Consider the following 26,082-nt stretch of genomic DNA (forward strand, 5'->3'; position numbering starts at 1 on the left):
CGGGGAGACAGTTCTCCCCTTGTCAGACGAAACAGGTAGATCAGCTCCAGGGTGCAGTAATGTCAGACTGTGCAGAAGAATCATCTGTTTCCTGTGGTCTTGTCCAGGTGGTCTTTACAGGGGATTTGTATCTGCGGCTCATCTAGATGTCACGGTCTCCGCTGTGTTTCTGGGCCATAGAGGTCCTTTCTAGGTGTTGATCCACCATCTTCTCTGTATACGGACTGGATCCGGGTGACTGAAGCGGATACAGACTGGATCTGGTGGCTACGGTGACCTCGGAATAAGGGATTTCTTTAAAAGACTTTTTTTTTCATATAAGATTTTATCCAACTTTTCAGATAGAGGCATGAGAAAGAGATTGCCTTGATTGGGCTTTTGGTTATTATAGGCACTCTCTGCGTTTGACCACTTCGTGTTTATTTAGCCGGATGGGAAGGCAGCGCTTTCTTGTACGTGACGGGATGCAAATTCTTGAAGGCTCTCTTTAGTGACGGGTCCAAACAAAGATCTCATCTGCTCCTCTAGCCCTATCGGCGACTCGTGCACTTCGAGCCTTCTTAGTGACGGCGCAAGTTGCTGACTGCTGACTGCGTTGGTGGTATAGTGGTGAGCATAGCTGCCTTCCAAGCAGTTGGAGAGAGCAGTGCGCATGTCCTTTGGCTCGGGCTGACGTCGAAGCAGAACTCCCTCTGTGACCTGTGCCTCCACCCAAAACTTTTGGATGGAATAATTTTGGATGGACCCATCATTAGCTGAAGTCGCATAACACTTGCAACACTACCCGTAGCAGGGGTCATTGTTTGGACTCTTTTTTTTTTTTTTTTTTTTTTTAATTGCGCTTTAAACAAAAAGTATTGTGTCAATGCAACTGAACAACATTTATTAGGAACACAGTGCGTCAATAAAGCTACTGACTTCCGCCTGCGTTGTTGGTATAGTGGTGAGCATAGCTGCCTTCCAAGCAGTTGACCCGGGTTCGATTCCCGGCCAACGCATGTCCTTTGGCTCGGGCTGACGTCGAAGCAGAACTCCTTCTGTGACCTGCGAATCCAACCAAACATTTTGGATGGATCATTCGGAAGACGAAAAGAACCAGCTCTCCCCGTCGGGGAATCGAACCCCGGTCTTCCGCGTGACAGGCGGAGATACTGTCCACTATACTAACGAGGAGCCGTGCATGCTGCCGTTTCTCCCCCAACTGACGGCACTGCACTGACATAACTAAACAATGCATGGCTTCTTCTGACGCAGACCCAGCCCTAGCACCGTAAAATTTCTGATGGACCCATCATTAGCTGAAGTCGCATAACACTTGGAACACTACCCGTAGCAGGGGTCATTGTTTGGACTCTTTTTTTTTTTTTTTTTTTTTTAAATTGCGCTTTAAACAGAAAGTATTGCGTCAATGCAACTGAACAACATTAATTAGGAACACAGTGCGTCAAAAAGCAAAATGACAGTTAAAGGCATTTCGTTATTGAACTCTTTGATGACATCATTCAGCTAAGTTCAGTTTAAATAGTATCTGTGCAATAATTTGCAATCAAGTCAACGATATCGCTGTACATGAAGTGTCCCCAGCTCCGCCTGCCAGAAGCGACAGAGGGAAGAAACCAAAACTCGATCGGTGAAAGGATGGAGAAAAAACCCGGTGAGAAACCAGGCTCAATCGGGGAGACAGTTCTCCCCTTGTCAGACGAAACAGGTAGATCAGCTCCAGGCTGCAGGAATGTCAGACTGTGCAGAAGAATCATCTGTTTCCTGTGGTCTTGTCCAGGTGGTCTTTACAGGGGATTTGTATCTGCGGCTCATCTGGTTGTCACGGTCTCCGCTGTGTTTCTGGGCCATAGAGGTCCTTTCTAGGTGTTGATCCACCATCTTCTCTGTATACGGACTGGATCCGGGTGACTGAAGCGGATACAGACTGGATCTGGTGGCTACGGTGACCTCGGAATAAGGGATTTCTTTAAAAGACTTTTTTTTTCATATAAGATTTTATCCAACTTTTCAGATAGAGGCATGAGAAAGAGATTGCCTTGATTGGGCTTTTGGTTATTATAGGCACTCTCTGCGTTTGACCACTTCGTGTTTATTTAGCCGGATGGGAAGGCAGCGCTTTCTTGTACGTGACGGGATGCAAATTCTTGAAGGCTCACTTTAGTGACGGGTCCAAACAAAGATCTCATCTGCTCCTCTAGCCCTATCGGCGACTCGTGCACTTCGAGCCTTCTTAGTGACGGCGCAAGTTGCTGACTGCGTTGGTGGTATAGTGGTGAGCATAGCTGCCTTCCAAGCAGTTGGAGAGAGCAGTGCGCATGTCCTTTGGCTCGGGCTGACGTCGAAGCAGAACTCCCTCTGTGACCTGTGCCTCCACCCAAAACTTTTGGATGGAATAATTTCGGATGGACCCATCATTAGCTGAAGTCGCATAACACTTGCAACACTACCCGTAGCAGGGGTCATTGTTTGGACTCTTTTTTTTTTTTTTTTTTTTTTTTAATTGCGCTTTAAACAAAAAGTATTGTGTCAATGCAACTGAACAACATTTATTAGGAACACAGTGCGTCAATAAAGCTACTGACTTCCGCCTGCGTTGTTGGTATAGTGGTGAGCATAGCTGCCTTCCAAGCAGTTGACCCGGGTTCGATTCCCGGCCAACGCATGTCCTTTGGCTCGGGCTGACGTCGAAGCAGAACTCCTTCTGTGACCTGCGAATCCAACCAAACATTTTGGATGGATCATTCGGAAGACGAAAAGAACCAGCTCTCCCCGTCGGGGAATCGAACCCCGGTCTTCCGCGTGACAGGCGGAGATACTGTCCACTATACTAACGAGGAGCCGTGCATGCTGCCGTTTCTCCCCCAACTGACGGCACTGCACTGACATAACTTAACAATGCATGGCTTCTTCTGACGCAGACCCAGCCCTAGCACCGTAAAATTTCTGATGGACCCATCATTAGCTGAAGTCGCATAACACTTGGAACACTACCCGTAGCTGGGGTCATTGTTTGGACTCTTTTTTTTTTTTTTTTTTTTTTTTTAAATTGCGCTTTAAACAGAAAGTATTGCGTCAATGCAACTGAACAACATTAATTAGGAACACAGTGCGTCAAAAAGCAAAATGACAGTTAAAGGCATTTCGTTATTGAACTCTTTGATGACATCATTCAGCTAAGTTCAGTTTAAATAGTATCTGTGCAATAATTTGCAATCAAGTCAACGATATCGCTGTACATGAAGTGTCCCCAGCTCCGCCTGCCAGAAGCGACAGAGGGAAGAAACCAAAACTCGATCGGTGAAAGGATGGAGAAAAAACCCGGTGAGAAACCAGGCTCAATCGGGGAGACAGTTCTCCCCTTGTCAGACGAAACAGGTAGATCAGCTCCAGGCTGCAGGAATGTCAGACTGTGCAGAAGAATCATCTGTTTCCTGTGGTCTTGTCCAGGTGGTCTTTACAGGGGATTTGTATCTGCGGCTCATCTAGTTGTCACGGTCTCCGCTGTGTTTCTGGGCCATAGAGGTCCTTTCTAGGTGTTGATCCACCATCTTCTCTGTATACGGACTGGATCCGGGTGACTGAAGCGGATACAGACTGGATCTGGTGGCTACGGTGACCTCGGAATAAGGGATTTCTTTAAAAGACTTTTTTTTTCATATAAGATTTTATCCAACTTTTCAGATAGAGGCATGAGAAAGAGATTGCCTTGATTGGGCTTTTGGTTATTATAGGCACTCTCTGCGTTTGACCACTTCGTGTTTATTTAGCCGGATGGGAAGGCAGCGCTTTCTTGTACGTGACGGGATGCAAATTCTTGAAGGCTCTCTTTAGTGACGGGTCCAAACAAAGATCTCATCTGCTCCTCTAGCCCTATCGGCGACTCGTGCACTTCGAGCCTTCTTAGTGACGGCGCAAGTTGCTGACTGCTGACTGCGTTGGTGGTATAGTGGTGAGCATAGCTGCCTTCCAAGCAGTTGGAGAAAGCAGTGCGCATGTCCTTTGGCTCGGGCTGACGTCGAAGCAGAACTCCCTCTGTGACCTGTGCCTCCACCCAAAACTTTTGGATGGAATAATTTCGGATGGACCCATCATTAGCTGAAGTCGCATAACACTTGCAACACTACCCGTAGCAGGGGTCATTGTTTGGACTCTTTTTTTTTTTTTTTTTTTTTTAAATTGCGCTTTAAACAGAAAGTATTGCGTCAATGCAACTGAACAACATTAATTAGGAACACAGTGCGTCAAAAAGCAAAATGACAGTTAAAGGCATTTCGTTATTGAACTCTTTGATGACATCATTCAGCTAAGTTCAGTTTAAATAGTATCTGTGCAATAATTTGCAATCAAGTCAACGATATCGCTGTACATGAAGTGTCCCCAGCTCCGCCTGCCAGAAGCGACAGAGGGAAGAAACCAAAACTCGATCGGTGAAAGGATGGAGAAAAAACCCGGTGAGAAACCAGGCTCAATCGGGGAGACAGTTCTCCCCTTGTCAGACGAAACAGGTAGATCAGCTCCAGGCTGCAGGAATGTCAGACTGTGCAGAAGAATCATCTGTTTCCTGTGGTCTTGTCCAGGTGGTCTTTACAGGGGATTTGTATCTGCGGCTCATCTAGTTGTCACGGTCTCCGCTGTGTTTCTGGGCCATAGAGGTCCTTTCTAGGTGTTGATCCACCATCTTCTCTGTATACGGACTGGATCCGGGTGACTGAAGCGGATACAGACTGGATCTGGTGGCTACGGTGACCTCGGAATAAGGGATTTCTTTAAAAGACTTTTTTTTTCATATAAGATTTTATCCAACTTTTCAGATAGAGGCATGAGAAAGAGATTGCCTTGATTGGGCTTTTGGTTATTATAGGCACTCTCTGCGTTTGACCACTTCGTGTTTATTTAGCCGGATGGGAAGGCAGCGCTTTCTTGTACGTGACGGGATGCAAATTCTTGAAGGCTCTCTTTAGTGACGGGTCCAAACAAAGATCTCATCTGCTCCTCTAGCCCTATCGGCGACTCGTGCACTTCGAGCCTTCTTAGTGACGGCGCAAGTTGCTGACTGCTGACTGCGTTGGTGGTATAGTGGTGAGCATAGCTGCCTTCCAAGCAGTTGGAGAAAGCAGTGCGCATGTCCTTTGGCTCGGGCTGACGTCGAAGCAGAACTCCCTCTGTGACCTGTGCCTCCACCCAAAACTTTTGGATGGAATAATTTCGGATGGACCCATCATTAGCTGAAGTCGCATAACACTTGCAACACTACCCGTAGCAGGGGTCATTGTTTGGACTCTTTTTTTTTTTTTTTTTTTTTTTTAATTGCGCTTTAAACAAAAAGTATTGTGTCAATGCAACTGAACAACATTTATTAGGAACACAGTGCGTCAAAAAGCAAAATGACAGTTAAAGGCATTTCGTTATTGAACTCTTTGATGACATCATTCAGCTAAGTTCAGTTTAAATAGTATCTGTGCAATAATTTGCAATCAAGTCAACGATATCGCTGTACATGAAGTGTCCCCAGCTCCGCCTGCCAGAAGCGACAGAGGCAAGAAACCAAAACTCGATCGGTGAAAGGATGGAGAAAAAACCCGGTGAGAAACCAGGCTCAATCGGGGAGACAGTTCTCCCCTTGTCAGACGAAACAGGTAGATCAGCTCCAGGGTGCAGTAATGTCAGACTGTGCAGAAGAATCATCTGTTTCCTGTGGTCTTGTCCAGGTGGTCTTTACAGGGGATTTGTATCTGCGGCTCATCTAGTTGTCACGGTCTCCGCTGTGTTTCTGGGCCATAGAGGTCCTTTCTAGGTGTTGATCCACCATCTTCTCTGTATACGGACTGGATCCGGGTGACTGAAGCGGATACAGACTGGATCTGGTGGCTACGGTGACCTCGGAATAAGGGATTTCTTTAAAAGACTTTTTTTTTCATATAAGATTTTATCCAACTTTTCAGATAGAGGCATGAGAAAGAGATTGCCTTGATTGGGCTTTTGGTTATTATAGGCACTCTCTGCGTTTGACCACTTCGTGTTTATTTAGCCGGATGGGAAGGCAGCGCTTTCTTGTACGTGACGGGATGCAAATTCTTGAAGGCTCTCTTTAGTGACGGGTCCAAACAAAGATCTCATCTGCTCCTCTAGCCCTATCGGCGACTCGTGCACTTCGAGCCTTCTTAGTGACGGCGCAAGTTGCTGACTGCTGACTGCGTTGGTGGTATAGTGGTGAGCATAGCTGCCTTCCAAGCAGTTGGAGAGAGCAGTGCGCATGTCCTTTGGCTCGGGCTGACGTCGAAGCAGAACTCCCTCTGTGACCTGTGCCTCCACCCAAAACTTTTGGATGGAATAATTTCGGATGGACCCATCATTAGCTGAAGTCGCATAACACTTGCAACACTACCGGTAGCAGGGGTCATTGTTTGGACTCTTTTTTTTTTTTTTTTTTTTTTTTTATTGCGCTTTAAACAAAAAGTATTGTGTCAATGCAACTGAACAACATTTATTAGGAACACAGTGCGTCAATAAAGCTACTGACTTCCGCCTGCGTTTGTGGTATAGTGGTGAGCATAGCTGCCTTCCAAGCAGTTGACCCGGGTTCGATTCCCGGCCAACGCATGTCCTTTGGCTCGGGCTGACGTCGAAGCAGAACTCCTTCTGTGACCTGCGACTCCAACCAAACATTTTGGATGGATCATTCGGAAGACGAAAAGGACCAGCTCTCCCCGTCGGGGAATCGAACCCCGGTCTTCCGCGTGACAGGGGGAGATACTGTCCACTATACTAACGAGGAGCCGTGCATGCTGCCGTTTCTCCCCCAACTGACGGCACTGCACTGACATAACTAAACAATGCATGGCTTCTTCTGACGCAGACCCAGCCCTAGCACCGTAAAATTTCTGATGGACCCATCATTAGCTGAAGTCGCATAACACTTGGAACACTACCCGTAGCAGGGGTCATTGTTTGGACTCTTTTTTTTTTTTTTTTTTTTTTAAATTGCGCTTTAAACAGAAAGTATTGCGTCAATGCAACTGAACAACATTAATTAGGAACACAGTGCGTCAAAAAGCAAAATGACAGTTAAAGGCATTTCGTTATTGAACTCTTTGATGACATCATTCAGCTAAGTTCAGTTTAAATAGTATCTGTGCAATAATTTGCAATCAAGTCAACGATATCGCTGTACATGAAGTGTCCCCAGCTCCGCCTGCCAGAAGCGACAGAGGCAAGAAACCAAAACTCGATCGGTGAAAGGATGGAGAAAAAACCCGGTGAGAAACCAGGCTCAATCGGGGAGACAGTTCTCCCCTTGTCAGACGAAACAGGTAGATCAGCTCCAGGGTGCAGTAATGTCAGACTGTGCAGAAGAATCATCTGTTTCCTGTGGTCTTGTCCAGGTGGTCTTTACAGGGGATTTGTATCTGCGGCTCATCTAGTTGTCACGGTCTCCGCTGTGTTTCTGGGCCATAGAGGTCCTTTCTAGGTGTTGATCCACCATCTTCTCTGTATACGGACTGGATCCGGGTGACTGAAGCGGATACAGACTGGATCTGGTGGCTACGGTGACCTCGGAATAAGGGATTTCTTTAAAAGACTTTTTTTTTCATATAAGATTTTATCCAACTTTTCAGATAGAGGCATGAGAAAGAGATTGCCTTGATTGGGCTTTTGGTTATTATAGGCACTCTCTGCGTTTGACCACTTCGTGTTTATTTAGCCGGATGGGAAGGCAGCGCTTTCTTGTACGTGACGGGATGCAAATTCTTGAAGGCTCTCTTTAGTGACGGGTCCAAACAAAGATCTCATCTGCTCCTCTAGCCCTATCGGCGACTCGTGCACTTCGAGCCTTCTTAGTGACGGCGCAAGTTGCTGACTGCTGACTGCGTTGGTTGTATAGTGGTGAGCATAGCTGCCTTCCAAGCAGTTGGAGAGAGCAGTGCGCATGTCCTTTGGCTCGGGCTGACGTCGAAGCAGAACTCCCTCTGTGACCTGTGCCTCCACCCAAAACTTTTGGATGGAATAATTTCGGATGGACCCATCATTAGCTGAAGTCGCATAACACTTGCAACACTACCGGTAGCAGGGGTCATTGTTTGGACTCTTTTTTTTTTTTTTTTTTTTTTTTTTTATTGCGCTTTAAACAAAAAGTATTGTGTCAATGCAACTGAACAACATTTATTAGGAACACAGTGCGTCAATAAAGCTACTGACTTCCGCCTGCGTTTGTGGTATAGTGGTGAGCATAGCTGCCTTCCAAGCAGTTGACCCGGGTTCGATTCCCGGCCAACGCATGTCCTTTGGCTCGGGCTGACGTCGAAGCAGAACTCCTTCTGTGACCTGCGACTCCAACCAAACATTTTGGATGGATCATTCGGAAGACGAAAAGGACCAGCTCTCCCCGTCGGGGAATCGAACCCCGGTCTTCCGCGTGACAGGGGGAGATACTGTCCACTATACTAACGAGGAGCCGTGCATGCTGCCGTTTCTCCCCCAACTGACGGCACTGCACTGACATAACTAAACAATGCATGGCTTCTTCTGACGCAGACCCAGCCCTAGCACCGTAAAATTTCTGATGGACCCATCATTAGCTGAAGTCGCATAACACTTGGAACACTACCCGTAGCAGGGGTCATTGTTTGGACTCTTTTTTTTTTTTTTTTTTTTTTAAATTGCGCTTTAAACAGAAAGTATTGCGTCAATGCAACTGAACAACATTAATTAGGAACACAGTGCGTCAAAAAGCAAAATGACAGTTAAAGGCATTTCGTTATTGAACTCTTTGATGACATCATTCAGCTAAGTTCAGTTTAAATAGTATCTGTGCAATAATTTGCAATCAAGTCAACGATATCGCTGTACATGAAGTGTCCCCAGCTCCGCCTGCCAGAAGCGACAGAGGGAAGAAACCAAAACTCGATCGGTGAAAGGATGGAGAAAAAACCCGGTGAGAAACCAGGCTCAATCGGGGAGACAGTTCTCCCCTTGTCAGACGAAACAGGTAGATCAGCTCCAGGCTGCAGGAATGTCAGACTGTGCAGAAGAATCATCTGTTTCCTGTGGTCTTGTCCAGGTGGTCTTTACAGGGGATTTGTATCTGCGGCTCATCTAGTTGTCACGGTCTCCGCTGTGTTTCTGGGCCATAGAGGTCCTTTCTAGGTGTTGATCCACCATCTTCTCTGGATACGGACTGGATCCGGGTGACTGAAGCGGATACAGACTGGATCTGGTGGCTACGGTGACCTCGGAATAAGGGATTTCTTTAAAAGACTTTTTTTTTCATATAAGATTTTATCCAACTTTTCAGATAGAGGCATGAGAAAGAGATTGCCTTGATTGGGCTTTTGGTTATTATAGGCACTCTCTGCGTTTGACCACTTCGTGTTTATTTAGCCGGATGGGAAGGCAGCGCTTTCTTGTACGTGACGGGATGCAAATTCTTGAAGGCTCCCTTTAGTGACGGGTCCAAACAAAGATCTCATCTGCTCCTCTAGCCCTATCGGCGACTCGTGCACTTCGAGCCTTCTTAGTGACGGCGCAAGTTGCTGACTGCTGACTGCGTTGGTGGTATAGTGGTGAGCATAGCTGCCTTCCAAGCAGTTGGAGAGAGCAGTGCGCATGTCCTTTGGCTCGGGCTGACGTCGAAGCAGAACTCCCTCTGTGACCTGTGCCTCCACCCAAAACTTTTGGATGGAATAATTTCGGATGGACCCATCATTAGCTGAAGTCGCATAACACTTGCAACACTACCCGTAGCAGGGGTCATTGTTTGGACTCTTTTTTTTTTTTTTTTTTTTTTTAATTGCGCTTTAAACAAAAAGTATTGTGTCAATGCAACTGAACAACATTTATTAGGAACACAGTGCGTCAAAAAAGCTACTGACTTCCGCCTGCGTTGTTGGTATAGTGGTGAGCATAGCTGCCTTCCAAGCAGTTGACCCGGGTTCGATTCCCGGCCAACGCATGTCCTTTGGCTCGGGCTGACGTCGAAGCAGAACTCCTTCTGTGACCTGCGAATCCAACCAAACATTTTGGATGGATCATTCGGAAGACGAAAAGAACCAGCTCTCCCCGTCGGGGAATCGAACCCCGGTCTTCCGCGTGACAGGCGGAGATACTGTCCACTATACTAACGAGGAGCCGTGCATGCTGCCGTTTCTCCCCCAACTGACGGCACTGCACTGACATAACTAAACAATGCATGGCTTCTTCTGACGCAGACCCAGCCCTAGCACCGTAAAATTTCTGATGGACCCATCATTAGCTGAAGTCGCATAACACTTGGAACACTACCCGTAGCAGGGGTCATTGTTTGGACTCTTTTTTTTTTTTTTTTTTTTTTAAATTGCGCTTTAAACAAAAAGTATTGTGTCAATGCAACTGAACAACATTTATTAGGAACACAGTGCGTCAAAAAGCAAAATGACAGTTAAAGGCATTTCGTTATTGAACTCTTTGATGACATCATTCAGCTAAGTTCAGTTTAAATAGTATCTGTGCAATAATTTGCAATCAAGTCAACGATATCGCTGTACATGAAGTGTCCCCAGCTCCGCCTGCCAGAAGCGACAGAGGCAAGAAACCAAAACTCGATCGGTGAAAGGATGGAGAAAAAACCCGGTGAGAAACCAGGCTCAATCGGGGAGACAGTTCTCCCCTTGTCAGACGAAACAGGTAGATCAGCTCCAGGCTGCAGGAATGTCAGACTGTGCAGAAGAATCATCTGTTTCCTGTGGTCTTGTCCAGGTGGTCTTTACAGGGGATTTGTATCTGCGGCTCATCTAGTTGTCACGGTCTCCGCTGTGTTTCTGGGCCATAGAGGTCCTTTCTAGGTGTTGATCCACCATCTTCTCTGGATACGGACTGGATCCGGGTGACTGAAGCGGATACAGACTGGATCTGGTGGCTACGGTGACCTCGGAATAAGGGATTTCTTTAAAAGACTTTTTTTTTCATATAAGATTTTATCCAACTTTTCAGATAGAGGCATGAGAAAGAGATTGCCTTGATTGGGCTTTTGGTTATTATAGGCACTCTCTGCGTTTGACCACTTCGTGTTTATTTAGCCGGATGGGAAGGCAGCGCTTTCTTGTACGTGACGGGATGCAAATTCTTGAAGGCTCCCTTTAGTGACGGGTCCAAACAAAGATCTCATCTGCTCCTCTAGCCCTATCGGCGACTCGTGCACTTCGAGCCTTCTTAGTGACGGCGCAAGTTGCTGACTGCTGACTGCGTTGGTGGTATAGTGGTGAGCATAGCTGCCTTCCAAGCAGTTGGAGAGAGCAGTGCGCATGTCCTTTGGCTCGGGCTGACGTCGAAGCAGAACTCCCTCTGTGACCTGTGCCTCCACCCAAAACTTTTGGATGGAATAATTTCGGATGGACCCATCATTAGCTGAAGTCGCATAACACTTGCAACACTACCCGTAGCAGGGGTCATTGTTTGGACTCTTTTTTTTTTTTTTTTTTTTTTAATTGCGCTTTAAACAAAAAGTATTGTGTCAATGCAACTGAACAACATTTATTAGGAACACAGTGCGTCAATAAAGCTACTGACTTCCGCCTGCGTTGTTGGTATAGTGGTGAGCATAGCTGCCTTCCAAGCAGTTGACCCGGGTTCGATTCCCGGCCAACGCATGTCCTTTGGCTCGGGCTGACGTCGAAGCAGAACTCCTTCTGTGACCTGCGAATCCAACCAAACATTTTGGATGGATCATTCGGAAGACGAAAAGAACCAGCTCTCCCCGTCGGGGAATCGAACCCCGGTCTTCCGCGTGACAGGCGGAGATACTGTCCACTATACTAACGAGGAGCCGTGCATGCTGCCGTTTCTCCCCCAACTGACGGCACTGCACTGACATAACTAAACAATGCATGGCTTCTTCTGACGCAGACCCAGCCCTAGCACCGTAAAATTTCTGATGGACCCATCATTAGCTGAAGTCGCATAACACTTGGAACACTACCCGTAGCAGGGGTCATTGTTTGGACTCTTTTTTTTTTTTTTTTTTTTTTAAATTGCGCTTTAAACAGAAAGTATTGCGTCAATGCAACTGAACAACATTAATTAGGAACACAGTGCGTCAAAAAGCAAAATGACAGTTAAAGGCATTTCGTTATTGAACTCTTTGATGACATCATTCAGCTAAGTTCAGTTTAAATAGTATCTGTGCAATAATTTGCAATCAAGTCAACGATATCGCTGTACATGAAGTGTCCCCAGCTCCGCCTGCCAGAAGCGACAGAGGGAAGAAACCAAAACTCGATCGGTGAAAGGATGGAGAAAAAACCCGGTGAGAAACCAGGCTCAGTCGGGGAGACAGTTCTCCCCTTGTCAGACGAAACCAGTAGATCAGCTCCAGGCTGCAGGAATGTCAGACTGTGCAGAAGAATCATCTGTTTCCTGTGGTCTTGTCCAGGTGGTCTTTACAAGGAATTTGTATCTGCGGCTCATCTAGTTGTCACGGTCTCCGCTGTGTTTCTGGGCCATAGAGGTCCTTTCTAGGTGTTGATCCACCATCTTCTCTGGATACGGACTGGATCCGGGTGACTGAAGCGGATACAGACTGGATCTGGTGGCTACGGTGACCTCGGAATAAGGGATTTCTTTAAAAGACTTTTTTTTTCATATAAGATTTTATCCAACTTTTCAGATAGAGGCATGAGAAAGAGATTGCCTTGATTGGGCTTTTGGTTATTATAGGCACTCTCTGCGTTTGACCACTTCGTGTTTATTTAGCCGGATGGGAAGGCAGCGCTTTCTTGTACGTGACGGGATGCAAATTCTTGAAGGCTCTCTTTAGTGACGGGTCCAAACAAAGATCTCATCTGCTCCTCTAGCCCTATCGGCGACTCGTGCACTTCGAGCCTTCTTAGTGACGGCGCAAGTTGCTGACTGCTGACTGCGTTGGTGGTATAGTGGTGAGCATAGCTGCCTTCCAAGCAGTTGACACGGATTCGATTCCCGGCCAACGCATATCCTTTGGCTCGGGCTGACGTCGAAGCAGAACTCCCTCTGTGACCTGTGCCTCCACCCAAAACTTTTGGATGGAATAATTTCGGATGGACCCATCATTAGCTGAAGTCGCATAACACTTGCAACACTACCCGTAGCAGGGGTCATTGTTTGGACTCTTTTTTTTTTTTTTTTTTTTTTTAATTGCGCTTTAAACAAAAAGTATTGTGTCAATGCAACTGAACAACATTTATTAGGAACACAGTGCGTCAATAAAGCTACTGACTTCCGCCTGCGTTGTTGGTATAGTGGTGAGCATAGCTGCCTTCCAAGCAGTTGACCCGGGTTCGATTCCCGGCCAACGCATGTCCTTTGGCTCGGGCTGACGTCGAAGCAGAACTCCTTCTGTGACCTGCGAATCCAACCAAACATTTTGGATGGATCATTCGGAAGACGAAAAGAACCAGCTCTCCCCGTCGGGGAATCGAACCCCGGTCTTCCGCGTGACAGGCGGAGATACTGTCCACTATACTAACGAGGAGCCGTGCATGCTGCCGTTTCTCCCCCAACTGACGGCACTGCACTGACATAACTAAACAATGCATGGCTTCTTCTGACGCAGACCCAGCCCTAGCACCGTAAAATTTCTGATGGACCCATCATTAGCTGAAGTCGCATAACACTTGGAACACTACCCGTAGCTGGGGTCATTGTTTGGACTCTTTTTTTTTTTTTTTTTTTTTTTTTTAAATTGCGCTTTAAACAAAAAGTATTGTGTCAATGCAACTGAACAACATTTATTAGGAACACAGTGCGTCAAAAAGCAAAATGACAGCTAAAGGCATTTCGTTATTGAACTCTTTGATGACATCATTCAGCTAAGTTCAGTTTAAATAGTATCTGTGCAATAATTTGCAATCAAGTCAACGATATCGCTGTACATGAAGTGTCCCCAGCTCCGCCTGCCAGAAGCGACAGAGGCAAGAAACCAAAACTCGATCGGTGAAAGGATGGAGAAAAAACCCGGTGAGAAACCAGGCTCAATCGGGGAGACAGTTCTCCCCTTGTCAGACGAAACAGGTAGATCAGCTCCAGGCTGCAGGAATGTCAGACTGTGCAGAAGAATCATCTGTTTCCTGTGGTCTTGTCCAGGTGGTCTTTACAGGGGATTTGTATCTGCGGCTCATCTAGTTGTCACGGTCTCCGCTGTGTTTCTGGGCCATAGAGGTCCTTTCTAGGTGTTGATCCACCATCTTCTCTGGATACGGACTGGATCCGGGTGACTGAAGCGGATACAGACTGGATCTGGTGGCTACGGTGACCTCGGAATAAGGGATTTCTTTAAAAGACTTTTTTTTTCATATAAGATTTTATCCAACTTTTCAGATAGAGGCATGAGAAAGAGATTGCCTTGATTGGGCTTTTGGTTATTATAGGCACTCTCTGCGTTTGACCACTTCGTGTTTATTTAGCCGGATGGGAAGGCAGCGCTTTCTTGTACGTGACGGGATGCAAATTCTTGAAGGCTCCCTTTAGTGACGGGTCCAAACAAAGATCTCATCTGCTCCTCTAGCCCTATCGGCGACTCGTGCACTTCGAGCCTTCTTAGTGACGGCGCAAGTTGCTGACTGCTGACTGCGTTGGTGGTATAGTGGTGAGCATAGCTGCCTTCCAAGCAGTTGGAGAGAGCAGTGCGCATGTCCTTTGGCTCGGGCTGACGTCGAAGCAGAACTCCCTCTGTGACCTGTGCCTCCACCCAAAACTTTTGGATGGAATAATTTCGGATGGACCCATCATTAGCTGAAGTCGCATAACACTTGCAACACTACCCGTAGCAGGGGTCATTGTTTGGACTCTTTTTTTTTTTTTTTTTTTTTTAATTGCGCTTTAAACAAAAAGTATTGTGTCAATGCAACTGAACAACATTTATTAGGAACACAGTGCGTCAAAAAAGCTACTGACTTCCGCCTGCGTTGTTGGTATAGTGGTGAGCATAGCTGCCTTCCAAGCAGTTGACCCGGGTTCGATTCCCGGCCAACGCATGTCCTTTGGCTCGGGCTGACGTCGAAGCAGAACTCCTTCTGTGACCTGCGAATCCAACCAAACATTTTGGATGGATCATTCGGAAGACGAAAAGAACCAGCTCTCCCCGTCGGGGAATCGAACCCCGGTCTTCCGCGTGACAGGCGGAGATACTGTCCACTATACTAACGAGGAGCCGTGCATGCTGCCGTTTCTCCCCCAACTGACGGCACTGCACTGACATAACTAAACAATGCATGGCTTCTTCTGACGCAGACCCAGCCCTAGCACCGTAAAATTTCTGATGGACCCATCATTAGCTGAAGTCGCATAACACTTGGAACACTACCCGTAGCAGGGGTCATTGTTTGGACTCTTTTTTTTTTTTTTTTTTTTTTAAATTGCGCTTTAAACAGAAAGTATTGCGTCAATGCAACTGAACAACATTAATTAGGAACACAGTGCGTCAAAAAGCAAAATGACAGTTAAAGGCATTTCGTTATTGAACTCTTTGATGACATCATTCAGCTAAGTTCAGTTTAAATAGTATCTGTGCAATAATTTGCAATCAAGTCAACGATATCGCTGTACATGAAGTGTCCCCAGCTCCGCCTGCCAGAAGCGACAGAGGGAAGAAACCAAAACTCGATCGGTGAAAGGATGGAGAAAAAACCCGGTGAGAAACCAGGCTCAGTCGGGGAGACAGTTCTCCCCTTGTCAGACGAAACCAGTAGATCAGCTCCAGGCTGCAGGAATGTCAGACTGTGCAGAAGAATCATCTGTTTCCTGTGGTCTTGTCCAGGTGGTCTTTACAAGGGATTTGTATCTGCGGCTCATCTAGTTGTCACGGTCTCCGCTGTGTTTCTGGGCCATAGAGGTCCTTTCTAGGTGTTGATCCACCATCTTCTCTGGATACGGACTGGATCCGGGTGACTGAAGCGGATACAGACTGGATCTGGTGGCTACGGTGACCTCGGAATAAGGGATTTCTTTAAAAGACTTTTTTTTTCATATAAGATTTTATCCAACTTTTCAGATAGAGGCATGAGAAAGAGATTGCCTTGATTGGGCTTTTGGTTATTATAGGCACTCTCTGCGTTTGACCACTTCGTGTTTATTTAGCCGGATGGGAAGGCAGCGCTTTCTTGTACGTGACGGGATGCAAATTCTTGAAGGCTCTCTTTAGTGACGGGTCCAAACAAAGATCTCATCTGCTCCTCTAGCCCTATCGGCGACTCGTGCACTTCGAGCCTTCTTAGTGACGGCGCAAGTTGCTGACTGCTGACTGCGTTGGTGGTATAGTGGTGAGCATAGCTGCCTTCCAAGCAGTTGACACGGATTCGATTCCCGGCCAACGCATATCCTTTGGCTCGGGCTGACGTCGAAGCAGAACTCCCTCTGTGACCTGTGCCTCCACCCAAAACTTTTGGATGGAATAATTTCGGATGGACCCATCATTAGCTGAAGTCGCATAACACTTGCAACACTACCCGTAGCAGGGGTCATTGTTTGGACTCTTTTTTTTTTTTTTTTTTTTTTTAATTGCGCTTTAAACAAAAAGTATTGTGTCAATGCAACTGAACAACATTTATTAGGAACACAGTGCGTCAATAAAGCTACTGACTTCCGCCTGCGTTGTTGGTATAGTGGTGAGCATAGCTGCCTTCCAAGCAGTTGACCCGGGTTCGATTCCCGGCCAACGCATGTCCTTTGGCTCGGGCTGACGTCGAAGCAGAACTCCTTCTGTGACCTGCGAATCCAACCAAACATTTTGGATGGATCATTCGGAAGACGAAAAGAACCAGCTCTCCCCGTCGGGGAATCGAACCCCGGTCTTCCGCGTGACAGGCGGAGATACTGTCCACTATACTAACGAGGAGCCGTGCATGCTGCCGTTTCTCCCCCAACTGACGGCACTGCACTGACATAACTAAACAATGCATGGCTTCTTCTGACGCAGACCCAGCCCTAGCACCGTAAAATTTCTGATGGACCCATCATTAGCTGAAGTCGCATAACACTTGGAACACTACCCGTAGCTGGGGTCATTGTTTGGACTCTTTTTTTTTTTTTTTTTTTTTTTTTTTAAATTGCGCTTTAAACAAAAAGTATTGTGTCAATGCAACTGAACAACATTTATTAGGAACACAGTGCGTCAAAAAGCAAAATGACAGTTAAAGGCATTTCGTTATTGAACTCTTTGATGACATCATTCAGCTAAGTTCAGTTTAAATAGTATCTGTGCAATAATTTGCAATCAAGTCAACGATATCGCTGTACATGAAGTGTCCCCAGCTCCGCCTGCCAGAAGCGACAGAGGCAAGAAACCAAAACTCGATCGGTGAAAGGATGGAGAAAAAACCCGGTGAGAAACCAGGCTCAATCGGGGAGACAGTTCTCCCCTTGTCAGACGAAACAGGTAGATCAGCTCCAGGCTGCAGGAATGTCAGACTGTGCAGAAGAATCATCTGTTTCCTGTGGTCTTGTCCAGGTGGTCTTTACAGGGGATTTGTATCTGCGGCTCATCTAGTTGTCACGGTCTCCGCTGTGTTTCTGGGCCATAGAGGTCCTTTCTAGGTGTTGATCCACCATCTTCTCTGGATACGGACTGGATCCGGGTGACTGAAGCGGATACAGACTGGATCTGGTGGCTACGGTGACCTCGGAATAAGGGATTTCTTTAAAAGACTTTTTTTTTCATATAAGATTTTATCCAACTTTTCAGATAGAGGCATGAGAAAGAGATTGCCTTGATTGGGCTTTTGGTTATTATAGGCACTCTCTGCGTTTGACCACTTCGTGTTTATTTAGCCGGATGGGAAGGCAGCGCTTTCTTGTACGTGACGGGATGCAAATTCTTGAAGGCTCCCTTTAGTGACGGGTCCAAACAAAGATCTCATCTGCTCCTCTAGCCCTATCGGCGACTCGTGCACTTCGAGCCTTCTTAGTGACGGCGCAAGTTGCTGACTGCTGACTGCGTTGGTGGTATAGTGGTGAGCATAGCTGCCTTCCAAGCAGTTGGAGAGAGCAGTGCGCATGTCCTTTGGCTCGGGCTGACGTCGAAGCAGAACTCCCTCTGTGACCTGTGCCTCCACCCAAAACTTTTGGATGGAATAATTTCGGATGGACCCATCATTAGCTGAAGTCGCATAACACTTGCAACACTACCCGTAGCAGGGGTCATTGTTTGGACTCTTTTTTTTTTTTTTTTTTTTTTAATTGCGCTTTAAACAAAAAGTATTGTGTCAATGCAACTGAACAACATTTATTAGGAACACAGTGCGTCAATAAAGCTACTGACTTCCGCCTGCGTTGTTGGTATAGTGGTGAGCATAGCTGCCTTCCAAGCAGTTGACCCGGGTTCGATTCCCGGCCAACGCATGTCCTTTGGCTCGGGCTGACGTCGAAGCAGAACTCCTTCTGTGACCTGCGAATCCAACCAAACATTTTGGATGGATCATTCGGAAGACGAAAAGAACCAGCTCTCCCCGTCGGGGAATCGAACCCCGGTCTTCCGCGTGACAGGCGGAGATACTGTCCACTATACTAACGAGGAGCCGTGCATGCTGCCGTTTCTCCCCCAACTGACGGCACTGCACTGACATAACTAAACAATGCATGGCTTCTTCTGACGCAGACCCAGCCCTAGCACCGTAAAATTTCTGATGGACCCATCATTAGCTGAAGTCGCATAACACTTGGAACACTACCCGTAGCAGGGGTCATTGTTTGGACTCTTTTTTTTTTTTTTTTTTTTTTAAATTGCGCTTTAAACAGAAAGTATTGCGTCAATGCAACTGAACAACATTAATTAGGAACACAGTGCGTCAAAAAGCAAAATGACAGTTAAAGGCATTTCGTTATTGAACTCTTTGATGACATCATTCAGCTAAGTTCAGTTTAAATAGTATCTGTGCAATAATTTGCAATCAAGTCAACGATATCGCTGTACATGAAGTGTCCCCAGCTCCGCCTGCCAGAAGCGACAGAGGGAAGAAACCAAAACTCGATCGGTGAAAGGATGGAGAAAAAACCCGGTGAGAAACCAGGCTCAGTCGGGGAGACAGTTCTCCCCTTGTCAGACGAAACCAGTAGATCAGCTCCAGGCTGCAGGAATGTCAGACTGTGCAGAAGAATCATCTGTTTCCTGTGGTCTTGTCCAGGTGGTCTTTACAAGGAATTTGTATCTGCGGCTCATCTAGTTGTCACGGTCTCCGCTGTGTTTCTGGGCCATAGAGGTCCTTTCTAGGTGTTGATCCACCATCTTCTCTGGATACGGACTGGATCCGGGTGACTGAAGCGGATACAGACTGGATCTGGTGGCTACGGTGACCTCGGAATAAGGGATTTCTTTAAAAGACTTTTTTTTTCATATAAGATTTTATCCAACTTTTCAGATAGAGGCATGAGAAAGAGATTGCCTTGATTGGGCTTTTGGTTATTATAGGCACTCTCTGCGTTTGACCACTTCGTGTTTATTTAGCCGGATGGGAAGGCAGCGCTTTCTTGTACGTGACGGGATGCAAATTCTTGAAGGCTCTCTTTAGTGACGGGTCCAAACAAAGATCTCATCTGCTCCTCTAGCCCTATCGGCGACTCGTGCACTTCGAGCCTTCTTAGTGACGGCGCAAGTTGCTGACTGCTGACTGCGTTGGTGGTATAGTGGTGAGCATAGCTGCCTTCCAAGCAGTTGACACGGATTCGATTCCCGGCCAACGCATATCCTTTGGCTCGGGCTGACGTCGAAGCAGAACTCCCTCTGTGACCTGTGCCTCCACCCAAAACTTTTGGATGGAATAATTTCGGATGGACCCATCATTAGCTGAAGTCGCATAACACTTGCAACACTACCCGTAGCAGGGGTCATTGTTTGGACTCTTTTTTTTTTTTTTTTTTTTTTTAATTGCGCTTTAAACAAAAAGTATTGTGTCAATGCAACTGAACAACATTTATTAGGAACACAGTGCGTCAATAAAGCTACTGACTTCCGCCTGCGTTGTTGGTATAGTGGTGAGCATAGCTGCCTTCCAAGCAGTTGACCCGGGTTCGATTCCCGGCCAACGCATGTCCTTTGGCTCGGGCTGACGTCGAAGCAGAACTCCTTCTGTGACCTGCGAATCCAACCAAACATTTTGGATGGATCATTCGGAAGACGAAATGAACCAGCTCTCCCCGTCGGGGAATCGAACCCCGGTCTTCCGCGTGACAGGCGGAGATACTGTCCACTATACTAACGAGGAGCCGTGCATGCTGCCGTTTCTCCCCCAACTGACGGCACTGCACTGACATAACTAAACAATGCATGGCTTCTTCTGACGCAGACCCAGCCCTAGCACCGTAAAATTTCTGATGGACCCATCATTAGCTGAAGTCGCATAACACTTGGAACACTACCCGTAGCTGGGGTCATTGTTTGGACTCTTTTTTTTTTTTTTTTTTTTTTTTTTAAATTGCGCTTTAAACAAAAAGTATTGTGTCAATGCAACTGAACAACATTTATTAGGAACACAGTGCGTCAAAAAGCAAAATGACAGTTAAAGGCATTTCGTTATTGAACTCTTTGATGACATCATTCAGCTAAGTTCAGTTTAAATAGTATCTGTGCAATAATTTGCAATCAAGTCAACGATATCGCTGTACATGAAGTGTCCCCAGCTCCGCCTGCCAGAAGCGACAGAGGCAAGAAACCAAAACTCGATCGGTGAAAGGATGGAGAAAAAACCCGGTGAGAAACCAGGCTCAATCGGGGAGACAGTTCTCCCCTTGTCAGACGAAACAGGTAGATCAGCTCCAGGCTGCAGGAATGTCAGACTGTGCAGAAGAATCATCTGTTTCCTGTGGTCTTGTCCAGGTGGTCTTTACAGGGGATTTGTATCTGCGGCTCATCTAGTTGTCACGGTCTCCGCTGTGTTTCTGGGCCATAGAGGTCCTTTCTAGGTGTTGATCCACCATCTTCTCTGGATACGGACTGGATCCGGGTGACTGAAGCGGATACAGACTGGATCTGGTGGCTACGGTGACCTCGGAATAAGGGATTTCTTTAAAAGACTTTTTTTTTCATATAAGATTTTATCCAACTTTTCAGATAGAGGCATGAGAAAGAGATTGCCTTGATTGGGCTTTTGGTTATTATAGGCACTCTCTGCGTTTGACCACTTCGTGTTTATTTAGCCGGATGGGAAGGCAGCGCTTTCTTGTACGTGACGGGATGCAAATTCTTGAAGGCTCCCTTTAGTGACGGGTCCAAACAAAGATCTCATCTGCTCCTCTAGCCCTATCGGCGACTCGTGCACTTCGAGCCTTCTTAGTGACGGCGCAAGTTGCTGACTGCTGACTGCGTTGGTGGTATAGTGGTGAGCATAGCTGCCTTCCAAGCAGTTGGAGAGAGCAGTGCGCATGTCCTTTGGCTCGGGCTGACGTCGAAGCAGAACTCCCTCTGTGACCTGTGCCTCCACCCAAAACTTTTGGATGGAATAATTTCGGATGGACCCATCATTAGCTGAAGTCGCATAACACTTGCAACACTACCCGTAGCAGGGGTCATTGTTTGGACTCTTTTTTTTTTTTTTTTTTTTTTAATTGCGCTTTAAACAAAAAGTATTGTGTCAATGCAACTGAACAACATTTATTAGGAACACAGTGCGTCAATAAAGCTACTGACTTCCGCCTGCGTTGTTGGTATAGTGGTGAGCATAGCTGCCTTCCAAGCAGTTGACCCGGGTTCGATTCCCGGCCAACGCATGTCCTTTGGCTCGGGCTGACGTCGAAGCAGAACTCCTTCTGTGACCTGCGAATCCAACCAAACATTTTGGATGGATCATTCGGAAGACGAAAAGAACCAGCTCTCCCCGTCGGGGAATCGAACCCCGGTCTTCCGCGTGACAGGCGGAGATACTGTCCACTATACTAACGAGGAGCCGTGCATGCTGCCGTTTCTCCCCCAACTGACGGCACTGCACTGACATAACTAAACAATGCATGGCTTCTTCTGACGCAGACCCAGCCCTAGCACCGTAAAATTTCTGATGGACCCATCATTAGCTGAAGTCGCATAACACTTGGAACACTACCCGTAGCAGGGGTCATTGTTTGGACTCTTTTTTTTTTTTTTTTTTTTTTAAATTGCGCTTTAAACAGAAAGTATTGCGTCAATGCAACTGAACAACATTAATTAGGAACACAGTGCGTCAAAAAGCAAAATGACAGTTAAAGGCATTTCGTTATTGAACTCTTTGATGACATCATTCAGCTAAGTTCAGTTTAAATAGTATCTGTGCAATAATTTGCAATCAAGTCAACGATATCGCTGTACATGAAGTGTCCCCAGCTCCGCCTGCCAGAAGCGACAGAGGGAAGAAACCAAAACTCGATCGGTGAAAGGATGGAGAAAAAACCCGGTGAGAAACCAGGCTCAGTCGGGGAGACAGTTCTCCCCTTGTCAGACGAAACCAGTAGATCAGCTCCAGGCTGCAGGAATGTCAGACTGTGCAGAAGAATCATCTGTTTCCTGTGGTCTTGTCCAGGTGGTCTTTACAAGGAATTTGTATCTGCGGCTCATCTAGTTGTCACGGTCTCCGCTGTGTTTCTGGGCCATAGAGGTCCTTTCTAGGTGTTGATCCACCATCTTCTCTGGATACGGACTGGATCCGGGTGACTGAAGCGGATACAGACTGGATCTGGTGGCTACGGTGACCTCGGAATAAGGGATTTCTTTAAAAGACTTTTTTTTTCATATAAGATTTTATCCAACTTTTCAGATAGAGGCATGAGAAAGAGATTGCCTTGATTGGGCTTTTGGTTATTATAGGCACTCTCTGCGTTTGACCACTTCGTGTTTATTTAGCCGGATGGGAAGGCAGCGCTTTCTTGTACGTGACGGGATGCAAATTCTTGAAGGCTCTCTTTAGTGACGGGTCCAAACAAAGATCTCATCTGCTCCTCTAGCCCTATCGGCGACTCGTGCACTTCGAGCCTTCTTAGTGACGGCGCAAGTTGCTGACTGCTGACTGCGTTGGTGGTATAGTGGTGAGCATAGCTGCCTTCCAAGCAGTTGACACGGATTCGATTCCCGGCCAACGCATATCCTTTGGCTCGGGCTGACGTCGAAGCAGAACTCCCTCTGTGACCTGTGCCTCCACCCAAAACTTTTGGATGGAATAATTTCGGATGGACCCATCATTAGCTGAAGTCGCATAACACTTGCAACACTACCCGTAGCAGGGGTCATTGTTTGGACTCTTTTTTTTTTTTTTTTTTTTTTTAATTGCGCTTTAAACAAAAAGTATTGTGTCAATGCAACTGAACAACATTTATTAGGAACACAGTGCGTCAATAAAGCTACTGACTTCCGCCTGCGTTGTTGGTATAGTGGTGAGCATAGCTGCCTTCCAAGCAGTTGACCCGGGTTCGATTCCCGGCCAACGCATGTCCTTTGGCTCGGGCTGACGTCGAAGCAGAACTCCTTCTGTGACCTGCGAATCCAACCAAACATTTTGGATGGATCATTCGGAAGACGAAATGAACCAGCTCTCCCCGTCGGGGAATCGAACCCCGGTCTTCCGCGTGACAGGCGGAGATACTGTCCACTATACTAACGAGGAGCCGTGCATGCTGCCGTTTCTCCCCCAACTGACGGCACTGCACTGACATAACTAAACAATGCATGGCTTCTTCTGACGCAGACCCAGCCCTAGCACCGTAAAATTTCTGATGGACCCATCATTAGCTGAAGTCGCATAACACTTGGAACACTACCCGTAGCTGGGGTCATTGTTTGGACTCTTTTTTTTTTTTTTTTTTTTTTTTTTAAATTGCGCTTTAAACAAAAAGTATTGTGTCAATGCAACTGAACAACATTTATTAGGAACACAGTGCGTCAAAAAGCAAAATGACAGTTAAAGGCATTTCGTTATTGAACTCTTTGATGACATCATTCAGCTAAGTTCAGTTTAAATAGTATCTGTGCAATAATTTGCAATCAAGTCAACGATATCGCTGTACATGAAGTGTCCCCAGCTCCGCCTGCCAGAAGCGACAGAGGCAAGAAACCAAAACTCGATCGGTGAAAGGATGGAGAAAAAACCCGGTGAGAAACCAGGCTCAATCGGGGAGACAGTTCTCCCCTTGTCAGACGAAACAGGTAGATCAGCTCCAGGCTGCAGGAATGTCAGACTGTGCAGAAGAATCATCTGTTTCCTGTGGTCTTGTCCAGGTGGTCTTTACAGGGGATTTGTATCTGCGGCTCATCTAGTTGTCACGGTCTCCGCTGTGTTTCTGGGCCATAGAGGTCCTTTCTAGGTGTTGATCCACCATCTTCTCTGGATACGGACTGGATCCGGGTGACTGAAGCGGATACAGACTGGATCTGGTGGCTACGGTGACCTCGGAATAAGGGATTTCTTTAAAAGACTTTTTTTTTCATATAAGATTTTATCCAACTTTTCAGATAGAGGCATGAGAAAGAGATTGCCTTGATTGGGCTTTTGGTTATTATAGGCACTCTCTGCGTTTGACCACTTCGTGTTTATTTAGCCGGATGGGAAGGCAGCGCTTTCTTGTACGTGACGGGATGCAAATTCTTGAAGGCTCCCTTTAGTGACGGGTCCAAACAAAGATCTCATCTGCTCCTCTAGCCCTATCGGCGACTCGTGCACTTCGAGCCTTCTTAGTGACGGCGCAAGTTGCTGACTGCTGACTGCGTTGGTGGTATAGTGGTGAGCATAGCTGCCTTCCAAGCAGTTGGAGAGAGCAGTGCGCATGTCCTTTGGCTCGGGCTGACGTCGAAGCAGAACTCCCTCTGTGACCTGTGCCTCCACCCAAAACTTTTGGATGGAATAATTTCGGATGGACCCATCATTAGCTGAAGTCGCATAACACTTGCAACACTACCCGTAGCAGGGGTCATTGTTTGGACTCTTTTTTTTTTTTTTTTTTTTTTAATTGCGCTTTAAACAAAAAGTATTGTGTCAATGCAACTGAACAACATTTATTAGGAACACAGTGCGTCAATAAAGCTACTGACTTCCGCCTGCGTTGTTGGTATAGTGGTGAGCATAGCTGCCTTCCAAGCAGTTGACCCGGGTTCGATTCCCGGCCAACGCATGTCCTTTGGCTCGGGCTGACGTCGAAGCAGAACTCCTTCTGTGACCTGCGAATCCAACCAAACATTTTGGATGGATCATTCGGAAGACGAAAAGAACCAGCTCTCCCCGTCGGGGAATCGAACCCCGGTCTTCCGCGTGACAGGCGGAGATACTGTCCACTATACTAACGAGGAGCCGTGCATGCTGCCGTTTCTCCCCCAACTGACGGCACTGCACTGACATAACTAAACAATGCATGGCTTCTTCTGACGCAGACCCAGCCCTAGCACCGTAAAATTTCTGATGGACCCATCATTAGCTGAAGTCGCATAACACTTGGAACACTACCCGTAGCAGGGGTCATTGTTTGGACTCTTTTTTTTTTTTTTTTTTTTTTAAATTGCGCTTTAAACAGAAAGTATTGCGTCAATGCAACTGAACAACATTAATTAGGAACACAGTGCGTCAAAAAGCAAAATGACAGTTAAAGGCATTTCGTTATTGAACTCTTTGATGACATCATTCAGCTAAGTTCAGTTTAAATAGTATCTGTGCAATAATTTGCAATCAAGTCAACGATATCGCTGTACATGAAGTGTCCCCAGCTCCGCCTGCCAGAAGCGACAGAGGGAAGAAACCAAAACTCGATCGGTGAAAGGATGGAGAAAAAACCCGGTGAGAAACCAGGCTCAGTCGGGGAGACAGTTCTCCCCTTGTCAGACGAAACCAGTAGATCAGCTCCAGGCTGCAGGAATGTCAGACTGTGCAGAAGAATCATCTGTTTCCTGTGGTCTTGTCCAGGTGGTCTTTACAAGGAATTTGTATCTGCGGCTCATCTAGTTGTCACGGTCTCCGCTGTGTTTCTGGGCCATAGAGGTCCTTTCTAGGTGTTGATCCACCATCTTCTCTGGATACGGACTGGATCCGGGTGACTGAAGCGGATACAGACTGGATCTGGTGGCTACGGTGACCTCGGAATAAGGGATTTCTTTAAAAGACTTTTTTTTTCATATAAGATTTTATCCAACTTTTCAGA

General features: G+C 46.6%; 12 non-coding genes across 12 annotated transcripts; all 12 read right to left on the reverse strand.

Annotated features, from left to right (window-relative positions):
- Positions 1 to 1,101: 1,101 nt before the first annotated feature.
- On the reverse strand, positions 1,102 to 1,173 carry trnad-guc (transfer RNA aspartic acid (anticodon GUC)). The gene has a single exon. It is a non-coding gene; the product is annotated as a tRNA-Asp (tRNA).
- A 1,595-nt stretch (positions 1,174 to 2,768) lies between these two features.
- Positions 2,769 to 2,840, reverse strand: trnad-guc (transfer RNA aspartic acid (anticodon GUC)). Its single transcript has one exon. It is a non-coding gene; the product is annotated as a tRNA-Asp (tRNA).
- A 7,215-nt stretch (positions 2,841 to 10,055) lies between these two features.
- Positions 10,056 to 10,127, reverse strand: trnad-guc (transfer RNA aspartic acid (anticodon GUC)). Its single transcript has one exon. It is a non-coding gene; the product is annotated as a tRNA-Asp (tRNA).
- Positions 10,128 to 11,727: 1,600 nt separating this feature from the next.
- On the reverse strand, positions 11,728 to 11,799 carry trnad-guc (transfer RNA aspartic acid (anticodon GUC)). Its single transcript has one exon. It is a non-coding gene; the product is annotated as a tRNA-Asp (tRNA).
- Positions 11,800 to 13,411: 1,612 nt separating this feature from the next.
- trnad-guc (transfer RNA aspartic acid (anticodon GUC)) lies at positions 13,412 to 13,483 on the reverse strand. The gene has a single exon. It is a non-coding gene; the product is annotated as a tRNA-Asp (tRNA).
- Positions 13,484 to 15,087: 1,604 nt separating this feature from the next.
- Positions 15,088 to 15,159, reverse strand: trnad-guc (transfer RNA aspartic acid (anticodon GUC)). The gene has a single exon. It is a non-coding gene; the product is annotated as a tRNA-Asp (tRNA).
- A 1,612-nt stretch (positions 15,160 to 16,771) lies between these two features.
- On the reverse strand, positions 16,772 to 16,843 carry trnad-guc (transfer RNA aspartic acid (anticodon GUC)). Its single transcript has one exon. It is a non-coding gene; the product is annotated as a tRNA-Asp (tRNA).
- A 1,605-nt stretch (positions 16,844 to 18,448) lies between these two features.
- trnad-guc (transfer RNA aspartic acid (anticodon GUC)) lies at positions 18,449 to 18,520 on the reverse strand. The gene has a single exon. It is a non-coding gene; the product is annotated as a tRNA-Asp (tRNA).
- Positions 18,521 to 20,132: 1,612 nt separating this feature from the next.
- trnad-guc (transfer RNA aspartic acid (anticodon GUC)) lies at positions 20,133 to 20,204 on the reverse strand. Its single transcript has one exon. It is a non-coding gene; the product is annotated as a tRNA-Asp (tRNA).
- Positions 20,205 to 21,808: 1,604 nt separating this feature from the next.
- On the reverse strand, positions 21,809 to 21,880 carry trnad-guc (transfer RNA aspartic acid (anticodon GUC)). Its single transcript has one exon. It is a non-coding gene; the product is annotated as a tRNA-Asp (tRNA).
- A 1,612-nt stretch (positions 21,881 to 23,492) lies between these two features.
- Positions 23,493 to 23,564, reverse strand: trnad-guc (transfer RNA aspartic acid (anticodon GUC)). Its single transcript has one exon. It is a non-coding gene; the product is annotated as a tRNA-Asp (tRNA).
- Positions 23,565 to 25,168: 1,604 nt separating this feature from the next.
- trnad-guc (transfer RNA aspartic acid (anticodon GUC)) lies at positions 25,169 to 25,240 on the reverse strand. The gene has a single exon. It is a non-coding gene; the product is annotated as a tRNA-Asp (tRNA).
- Positions 25,241 to 26,082: the final 842 nt, after the last annotated feature.

Source organism: Carassius gibelio, chromosome B19 (genome assembly GCF_023724105.1).
Source record: "Carassius gibelio isolate Cgi1373 ecotype wild population from Czech Republic chromosome B19, carGib1.2-hapl.c, whole genome shotgun sequence".
NCBI classification, from domain to species: Eukaryota; Metazoa; Chordata; class Actinopteri; order Cypriniformes; family Cyprinidae; genus Carassius; species Carassius gibelio.